The sequence below is a fragment of the Pithys albifrons genome, chromosome 19 (assembly GCF_047495875.1).
Source record: "Pithys albifrons albifrons isolate INPA30051 chromosome 19, PitAlb_v1, whole genome shotgun sequence".
In the NCBI taxonomy this organism is placed as follows: domain Eukaryota; kingdom Metazoa; phylum Chordata; class Aves; order Passeriformes; family Thamnophilidae; genus Pithys; species Pithys albifrons.
Window position 1 is genome coordinate 275,586 of NC_092476.1, and position 10,226 is coordinate 285,811.

General features: G+C 46.8%; 1 long non-coding RNA gene across 1 annotated transcript; it reads right to left on the reverse strand.

Annotated features, from left to right (window-relative positions):
• Positions 1–407: 407 nt before the first annotated feature.
• Positions 408–9,931, reverse strand: LOC139680890 (uncharacterized). The gene is made up of 3 exons (XR_011699427.1): positions 9,767–9,931; positions 6,751–6,914; positions 408–4,746 (listed from the first exon to the last, which is right to left on the reverse strand). It is a non-coding gene; the product is annotated as an uncharacterized lncRNA (long non-coding RNA).
• Positions 9,932–10,226: the final 295 nt, after the last annotated feature.

Genomic DNA, 10,226 nt, shown 5'->3' on the forward strand with positions numbered 1-10,226 from the left:
AGTGAAACTGTTTACTTGCAGCAAAGTGCTGATGCTCACAGCTTTTGCTCCATGTGCCTCTCGTGTTGCTTGCCCATCCTTCCAAATATAGGCCCCTGTGACAGGCAGGATGTGGAAGGTTTTTAAGCAGGAGTCTCTTCCCAAAGGGCACCATGCAGTGCAGTTTGGCCTTTGCATTCACTGGCACTCAGGGTATAGAAAGAAATTGCCTTTCTGGAGATCAGACAGGAATCCTTACAAAGTCAGAAACAGGGAGATTAATTGCTAGAAATAATATTACCAAACCTGTGTACCCTGTGCTTCTGCAGGGTGTTTATGAGTGCCTTTGTGTGTATCTTTGGCAAAGCAGGCTGAGTGGGTGTTTGTACACACAGTTTGCCCAGAATGTCACAACTGAAGGGGTGGAGGGCAAAGAAGGCTGTGGGGAGGGAACAGAGGGATGAATCCATTTCTCCTACAAAGGGAGAGAATTGTTAGTGTAGGGAATTCTCACTGATGTGCCTGCCCAACCTGAGTGCTGGTCTGCTGACCCAACCCAGGAACTCAGCTCCTGATCCTCTTGGTGGCCATGGGAAGTCCACAAACATCCTTTCTGCCTTCTCCTCCCTGTGTTGTGTGGATTCAGATCTAGAGATACTATAGAAAAGGAAGCAAAACAATTTCTAAGGTCCAGAGAGAAAGAGAAGGGGTCTGAAGACAGATAAGGGTGGATGTGACATTAGAAACCAACCTGCAATTTCCCAGCACAGGAAAGGTCCCTCAGGTACTGCCAGGGCCCATGAGGCTGCCCAGGGACCAAACATGCTTTGAGAAAAGCAGCTGAACAAGCCAACATCAAGGTCACCATCAAATATGTGCTCCTCACATGCAGAACTAAGTGAAATGCTGATTCTCTCAAGTCCATGGGAGTTTTGTCATTGGTTTTACCGAGGCCATAGTTCCACCCAGGTCCTTTTTTTCTTCTGATGATAATACTGTAAACAACCTCACCAAGTTATAAAGTAGAAAAGTGCCTAAGGCACTGCTAGTGATGAGCTACATTGCTGTAGGTGGTAACTAAACTGTAAATAAAGCTGTAACTCTTTGGACTTTGCCCACAACAACGTTTTTTCCTGACTAGAAATTCAGGCTTGATATGGAGCAGGGAGAACACGCTGCACTCTAAAACTCCCAGGGCAGACTGACATGGAAGATCAAGCTGATGCCAGGAACTCAAGTAACTGAGTGCTCCATCTCAGAAACAGGTATTTGTGCTCTGTAAAGCTCCAGGGTATAAAATGTATGTGAGCAAATCTGGGGAAAAAAAAAAGAAAGAAGAAAAACCAACAAAAAGCCCAAGTAAAGTCCATGACATCAGCTGCAAAAGAACATGCCAGAGAACAGCCCTCTGGCTTTTCATTGCTCTCATATAGATCCTGCTGGAGATGAGTCGACTCAGTTTAGGAGTTGGCTCCTTAGCCCACACCTCCCAAATTGCTGGATTCTCCAGGAACCTTCCAAAACCCCAAAACCTTCACAGAGAAAGCACAAAATCTCCTACTTCACAAGGCAGACTGAGGATAATCAGATGGATATAAAGCTGGATCTGCCTTCCTGCTCTCACAGGCAGTCTGGGCTCCTCTGTGACAAATCCTTCTCTGGTTTCATTTCCCAAAGCAGTGCTGTCAGAGCAGCCCATCAGCTGGGGAAAACCAGGCCTGGGTGCCCCCCTGGGCAAGGGGCAGTGAAAGCCACAGCTGCACTCAGAAGTCAGGTACCAGAAAGAGGAGAGGAGCAGGTCCTGAGTAACCATTTAGGAAAGAGTTTGGTTTGGAGTTTTAAACAATGACAAGGTTAGTAAAAACATAATTTTGACACTTTTAAAGCTAGCAGAAAACCCTGCAGAATGATGAGGTTTGACATGGGGATTTCTTCTCTGGTCCATACTGCAAATCCATGTTTTTCCAGCCTGTGTCCCCCAGGAGAGCAGGACAGTTCCATGGGACAAGGTTCCCAGATGTGCTGCTGACCATGAACACCCCTCGAGCTTTGTGAGCAAAGTCCTCAGCAGAATGCCAGCAGTACACAAACCTCCCCCTGAGAGACATACAGGTGTTAAACCTCCTAATCTGAGCTCCAGATCTCACTCAGAGCCATCTTTGGTTCCTCATACATCTTTTGATCTAATCCTTGTCCTGACTTGTGTTGGTGATATTGCCACTGGCAACAGGCAAAGTCAGGAATGCAAGAACAAAGGAACGTAGAGCAGAGAGAGACCATCCTGGCCATAAAGCCCAATGAGCCTGGAAACTCAGATGATTCCTCTATCCATTTCCTCTGCCCTGTCAGATAAAAGTTTTTACATCACCCTGTAAACAAACTGTTACATTTTCAATTTGGGCAATGAAACCCTATTTGGGCTTTTTTCAGTAAAAAAAAAAAACAACCATTGAGATCAGAATTATTCTCATCTTTTAGATTAACAGAAAATTATGAAGAAGAATTAAAGAATTAAAGAATTAGTTGACTAGATTGATCTTGATTTAAGATGGTGAGTTCCAGAGTAGCTGACATCTCAAAGCCAAGCTCGAGATTATCTATTTTGCATGTAAGAGCTCCACTGATTTTCCTGGCCTTGCACAACAGCCCTGATCCTGAGGATCAGTCACACTTACCCACCCTGCATGTGTCTGCTCACCAGGGCAGCAAAGCACAGAAATACTGACACTGACTGTCCAAAGGAAGATGAAACAAGAAGGGATGAAACATCTCTCAAGGCTCAAGATGTTATAGAGACAGATGCCAGTAAAGCAGAGAGAAAAAGCACCATTTACTGTTTACTGGGAACCCTGTTTTTTCAATAGCATCACACATAAAATGTCTGCTCCCATTCCCATCAAAGTCAGCAGCAGAATTCCTGTCTGGCCTAAGGATCAGGCCTACTATATATTTTAAAAAGTTAGATCAGCAGCTTCCAAAGTCTCTGAAGGGTTTTTATGATGCTGCCTAATTAATTCAGAAGCAAATAGATTATTTCTCAGGAGGTGAAAAGCAGGAATTATTTAAAAGCTGCCTTTAGGCAAACTAGCAGGGAATAACAAAAATGTAACTACTGGTTATGTCAGATTTCACTTTCCAGATCAAAATTCATTGTGTCAGCTCCTTTTCTTTGTTGTGATTCTTTAAAGATGCAGCGAGAGCCCTGTGTGTGCAGGAAGGGAAGGTGCTTGGCACAGCAATGCAGCATTTTACTGTACTTTCCCCCACCTAATAAATACCTTCCAAATGGGAGTCTGTGGAGGAGGGCAAGGAAGCAAAAGATGGAGGTGCTTTCCCTGTTCTCCAGGCTGGCTCTGCAGAGCTTTTCACACATTGAATTGTGCAGTTCAAGCGATATTATGGGTCAATTCTTTAAGTGCCACAGGACTGTAACCCCTTAGATTAACTTCTGCAGAAAAGAGTCATAAAGGAGTCCTTATCCAGAGGTCTTGCCTTTTAAATATGCACATAAAGGGCTGAGGGGATAGCAGGGCTGCAGAGGAAGGCCCACAGAGGTCAGTGACAGGGCTGGAAGCAGCCAAGGTGCCCAGATTTTACCTGCCAGCACGGGCTGCCTCCAGGGTTGCAGTCACTGTAGTTTGGCACAAATCTGCTGAGGCAGCTGAGGCCACACCTGTCCACACCAGCTCTGGCTTTGGCCTGGGAAGGTGGCAACTGTCTGTAGAAATTATGGCTGGAACATCAGAAAGCCAAAAAGGCATCAAGCATCCAGGTCCCAGGGGAAGTTAATAAACTCAGCTTCCATTACACCCTCTGAAACCATCCAGCAGAGATGGAGAATCACAGGAGAGCTCTCCCCTTGATATATCACATACTGGTAACTTAGAAAAGCTTACTCAGTGTAAGCTCTGTGTGTAAGAGGTTTGTGCTGCTTAATCCCTTCTGAGCCTTCTAAGGCACGGCTTTTAATTCAAGGTTTTACAAAGAAGAGCGTTAAGCCCTGCCCTGCACAAAGAAGCAAATGGTTGTAAGGACCCTGTGTAAAGCACAGCAAGTCCAGCATGTGGCCAAGCTCAGCTTTGTGGCAATCCCAGGGCAGTAGATGGGCAGGAGGGAGGACTGGCAGGCACAGCACAGCCTGGACAGATCCTTCTGTGGTTCTGGAGCCACTGGAGATGCTGCAGCTGATGGGAAGGAGGTGGCTGCCCAGAGCACCCTCCAGAAGGTGCTGCGTGTTAAAACACAACTTCAGGCATGAAGTAGCTGGATGACCAACCAGAAAAAAGCATCTGACCAGAAGCCTTTTCTGCTTTGCAAAACTTCTCCTAATTTGCTGCAGTTCTGCTGCAGAGGCTCCTCCGAAGGGATTCACTCCGCGCTGCCTGGAGGACGTGGGAATCATTCCCGTGCAACAGGACGAGCAAAGGCCTCTGCATTAGTCACTCCCACTGCACTGTCAGCCTTGTCGGTTCTCTCCATGCACACCACGAATTCCACCCACAGCAATAAAGGCTGGAAATCATTGGGCTGGAATAATGGTGTGTCTTTGCAGCAGCTCCCGGGTCCCAGCACGCCGAGGTCTGGCCTTACAGGGCAGTGATGCTGCTCAGCTGCTCTTCCTTCTGGGGTGAGGGTGTTATGTGGGAACTTTGAGGAACCTTAAATATTCAAACTTGGGCTGAGCTAGTCAGAGTCAGAAAACACCAGCGTTTCAGAAGGCTGGCTCACCCCCCTGTTTTTCTGGGATGCCCTCCAGGTACCTGAGGACTGTAAAGCAGAGAAAAGAGGAGAGTCAATAATTCACACTTTTACAGGACAAAATTCAGATAAGCCTGAGCAAACCAAGCCAGCCATGCACTCTGCTCGGGCTTAACTGCTTCAGTCCTTAAATATTTTGGCTGATGGCTCCTTTGGATTCTAAAGGAAAATTAAGAAGCTTGCTGTTTTAAGAGGTTTTGCAAATCTCCCTCCTTTAATTCCCCTCATGTACTCTGGGTGTGTTCTCATTACAACTAGGAAAGACCTGAAGATCTTGTTTCCAGGCTCCTCAGTGTGAGGCAGATTTGAATTTAAGTCATAAGAATGTGAACACAAAGAAGCAAATGTTGAAGAATCTCCTTACTCACCCACTTTCTCTAGTCTTGACTTAGATCTTGGTGGCTCTAGTAGTAATTTCTGTATTTTTTTCACAACTACAGAGCCAAACTGTATTTGATGTGGATGTGCTGAAGACAAGATATTTATAATATTTCTTCAAACACTTTCCTATATTTGAATACAGTTGCTGCTTCCAGTTCTCTTTTCAAAAAGACAGAGGAAAAAAAAGAACAAAAAAGGGGAGAAAGAAAAGAAAAACCCCTTGCCTGCTGAGAGGAGACCCCCATTTAGGCATTATTATGGAAGTCTTGGAGGCATCTAAAGGAGATTCAGACAAGGACATTTACTTACAGTTATTTTATAGCCTCTGTAACGTTCACAGCAAACTAATGCAAGTGAGGACTCATTTCTATTACAGTCAAGAAAGTGTTTATGTTGGCAGAAAATGTATCTTCAAAGCCTATTAATGCAGCATTACAAAAGACAACAGCAAGTTACTCAAACTGGAGAGCAAACCTGTTTACTTTGATGAAAGAAATAGTTAAGGGCACCAAAGGGTGCAGCAACAGCTGACAGGCCAATACACTGAGTCCAATCCTCCAAATGCTTCCTCTTCTGGGGCCAAAAATCTAAATAACACCAGTGATAGGAATATGCACAGCAGCTCTGTTATTTCTGGCTGTACTTAGGAATAAAACCAACCAGGCCATTTGTCAAGGTGCAGCCATGCAAAACCACAGTGGCTTTACCTTCAATGACACATAAATAAGTAACACTTCCATTGAAGTTTCTTGGTTGCTTTAGCCACATATTGGCAGTCACACTTGCTAAAGCAGAAAGTGCTTGGTTTTTAATAGGCTCTCCTGGAAGTGCTGGACAGCAGGGACACTTCAAGACACTTTATTACTATTTTCTCACTCTCAGTCTCCCTTGGGTGACTTCTGGACTATCCATGCCAGGACAGAGACACTTGGGCTGCCTCCAGGCAGGACAGTTCGCCTCAGCAGAGCCCCTTGGTTTGTGTGAATGTGACCGTGCTGCTCTCAGCAGGCAGCCAGAGCGTCTCTGTCCCACATTCCTGACACTGGGACACCACTCCCATGCCGGGATGTGCCCGGCCCAGACATCCAGGCACGTTGCACAGAGCCAGCTTGAATAGGAATTGCGGGCGCTGAGCCAGAGCTAATAAGGCTGCGAGACCTGAGCTGACTCCTGCAGTTGTGAGTGCAGGAGCTGGGGCAGCACCAGCGCGGTGCCCTCGCCCGGAGCCAGGAGTGCTGGGAAACAGGGCACCCAGGGCAGCTTGGCCAGCCCAGGGTATGTGCACCAGCTAGACCTCACCTGCCTGGGGATTTCAGGCTGCTCTTCCCAGTGCTCATGTCATGTAGTTCCTCTCCTTACCTGAACTGGCCTGGCCTCTAACATGCAATGCTGAGCTGACTGTGTTTGAAATTAGTTTATAGCAATGTTAAATACTCCAAGTGACAGCCAATCTGTACAGCAACAGTTTTCAGCCAGTTTTCAGCCAGTATCACAGCCTGAGCTCCTGACTAACATGGGGCACAGGATTTCCTGCAGTGGATTAGCTCTGAGCATGATCGGTCCACACAGCACGGGGCCAGCGTGGTCCTCCATCACCCTTGTGGTGACTTCAGGCAAGATGGGTCTTCTTACCAGTAGGCAGAATCACTGTCTGAAAGATTCAGAGAGGTGCAGAGGCTTCAGTGCACTGGCAGGTGCTGGGAGCTGTGGAAGGGCATGGGCTCCAGGAACTGGCATCAGGCTCTTGCAGCCACCTCCTGCTGGCAGGGGCCAAAATCCCAGAGTCCTGCCCCCAGCTGTAATAAAATCAAGTGGAGTTTTGCTTAAGTAAGGGCTGAGTCAATCATGAGTCAGGATTCATGGACTTGGCCCAAAACACACACACACATTTAACAATAATTGCCTTGAGTGCTTGGATAAGTTTTCAGCAACACTGGGGAGATGTGAATAATTTTGGTCCAGTAGGAAGATCAAAGAATGCTGCAAACATCCCTGTTACCCTCATGGGCACTGTCCAGCCCAACCACATGAGCTGTTTGCTTCCCAGGGTGAGAACCTCAACCCATGGGTGTTAGAGAGTGAAATCATAACTACTCTTTGATGTATTTATATGGGTGGAGATTCCAGGTCATGCAATGAAATGGAATTACTCACACCCTTTTGTTCCCAAGGATTAAAGCCTTTATCTTCATATTCTCAGCAGGAATATCATAATGTTTCAGGAAAGAAACCCTAAGATCTACACCAGTTGTATGCTACTGTTCTTTTAAATATATATGATGTGTGGTTAGCCTTCAGGACAGAACACAGCAGTGTAAGAGCAAACAAATGAACTAACAGTAAAGTTTGGTGCCTGACTGTGAGCAACTGAGCTCAGCCTATCGCTGTGGGCCTGATCTTTCTTCCCCTCACTCCCACGGAGCACTCATCACTTGTAATCATATGGGAAAACTGTACCAGCAAAATAATGTATTGTTAATATTCCTGCGTTGATTCTTTGCTGCCTGTGATATCTTGCCCTGGCTTGAGCAGCCCCAGGCACATTTATTACACTCTTCCAATGGAGACAGCTCCTTATGGTTTGAAGGGAATGAGGAGATCCCCGAAAGCGCTGGCCTGCCTGGTACAGAGTTCATATCCTAAATGATGAGCATGACCCCAACACACAAAGAACGTCAGGAACAGAAATAATATTGCAAGTTAACAGGTATCAGCTATTCTGTAATAACTGTGCTTTCTCTACCCTCTTGGCAAATACAGAGCAAGCAGTTTCCCCTTGCACAAGGAAGGGGAACATCTGCATTGCTGTTACTGGGGCAGGAGCATGAACAAGGCAGTTGTGGTGAAGAACTTGACATGCAGGAGCCTGTTATGCTGCAGTAACTCACCTGTATGTCAGAGCCCTGAGCATGAGCAAGGCTCAGAACCAGGGCAGGCCATAGCTGGGAACAGATAATACAAAGCTACAGAACCTCAGCCCTTCTGGCATGGACCGTGCAGGCAAACCCTTGTGCTGTGAACTGAAACTGAGCTAAGCCATTTGGCACTGTGGAGATTATTTGCTTTGGTGACACCTCCTTGTGATCTGCCTTGGCTGGCTAGAAGAGGTGTGAAACAGAACAGCTATTAGAACTAATTATCATTTTTTGCCTTCAGGAGGTGCAGAGAATTTCACAGCAGAGTGCTGAGAACTTCACTGCAGAGTGCTGGGTACTGCACAGGACAAGCATGGGACAGGCAGGACACAGGGAATACACAACTGATGTGAGCAGAGTGTCAGTTTGGTTTTAAAACATGTCTTACTGTATCTATGTGCCTCCTGCTCATTTAGAAAATCAGACCTTAATCACAGTTTTGGTAAGACTTTACTACATAGCAGTAATGGAGTACATAATTCCCCTTTCATTCCTCAGTCAAGCCATTAGGTGAGCATTCTGTATCCACTGAAAAGAACATGATGCCCAGAGCTCGTGGTTCCAAGGCAAAATATAAATATCTCAAGCACACCCTGAAGCAGAGACAGCAAATTCCAATTAAAGACTTAAATTTAAAACCTGTCTCATAACCTTATGATGCTACCTTTGGGTTTGGGGTGTTTTGTTGTCTGTTGTTTTGTATTTTTTAACATTTGAGCAAGATGGACACTTGGTAAAGCCCAGAACAAGCAGAGAAACAGCCAAGGAAGGACTGACGAGGAGCTGTGAGTGATGAGAACAGCACAACACGCAGCAGACGTGCCATGGGCACTTCACTCACCCTCAGCATTTTACAGACATATCTAAGAGGACTTCAGTAGGGGATTTCATGCTCTGTTCCTTCACTGGACAACAAAATTGCACTCATCTGCCATCAGACACTGACCATATGCTCAGAAAAATGCTGTAACTGAGATCCCAACAAGAGCCTCTTCCTCATCCTGCCATCACTCAGGTAATCAGTGTGACCCAGTTGTGACTGTGAGAGGGCCAGGGACTTGCAAAAGACTAAAGCACACGTTTAAGAGTGAGCACAAGAACAGTTTCAGTGAAGTTAAGCACATTTATAAGTGATTCCATTGCTGGGCTGAACTCTGCAACTGCTTGGCATTTTTTCTGATTGCATCTGCATCAGTAAAGGGTGAGTTACATAGAAGGGAAAGGTGAAGAGAAGAGAAATCAAGGAAGAAAGTTGGTTGCTAAGGAAAAATCAAGGTCTGAAGAAAGACTTTTTGGCTTTTCCAGCAATTACAAAACCTCCCCAGCTCCCAGAAGGGAGAGCTCAAGTGAGCTGCCTGTCATAGTTGTGACTCTAGTGTTCATAAAGGTCAGCCTGGCCACAGGAAAACACAGGCACAGCCAAATGCCAGGCATTTGTTTGGCTCTAACAGTCACTTACTGCTTTAGAACTGCAAATGAAATGCAGCACCAAGTTTGAGCACACCAGGACTTGAATTTTTTCCAGCAGCACAGAGCATGTGGGAGGCTGCCTGGTGCCAGCAGTGCTTGTGGCTGGCAGAGGTGAGGCCAGGGATGGCACTGGGCTCCTCAGCTCCTCCCGAGTCATTGCCCAGTCTGTGTCCTGCAGCAGCCTTGGGAACCTCAGCAAGGACACAGTGACTCGACAGCAGTTCTCCTGTGGTGGAGGACAGAGGACAGGACAAGTCACTGACTTGAGATGTGTCACTGGGACAGGATAAGCAGGGCCAGGACTCCCAGGACCTGGTTTTCATTCCTGGCCAACTGGATGATCATGGATGAAAACTCAGTTCCTCAGTTTCCCCCTCTATGAAATGGAGTTAATGCCATTGGCCTTTGTAAAGCCCCATCAGACAGAGATATTCTTATGTTCAGAAGAGATGTAGCAGTGCTGTGCATGGTATTTATTTACAACCCTCCCACACCCTCGCTCTCTGACCACCTCCACAGCCACTGGGGGTGGCATAAACCACCTCTGCTCGGGAACAGACCAGGCTCAGGCAAGGGGATGCCACAAGAGGGAGCAAAGTTGCCGGCTGGGCACGGCGGGGAGTGCTCAGTCCCGGCTGGGGACCCGCGGGCTGGGGACCCGCGGGCAGGGCACCCCCACCAGCCCCCAGCCTCTTGTCACACCTCGAGAAGGTCAACACGCAG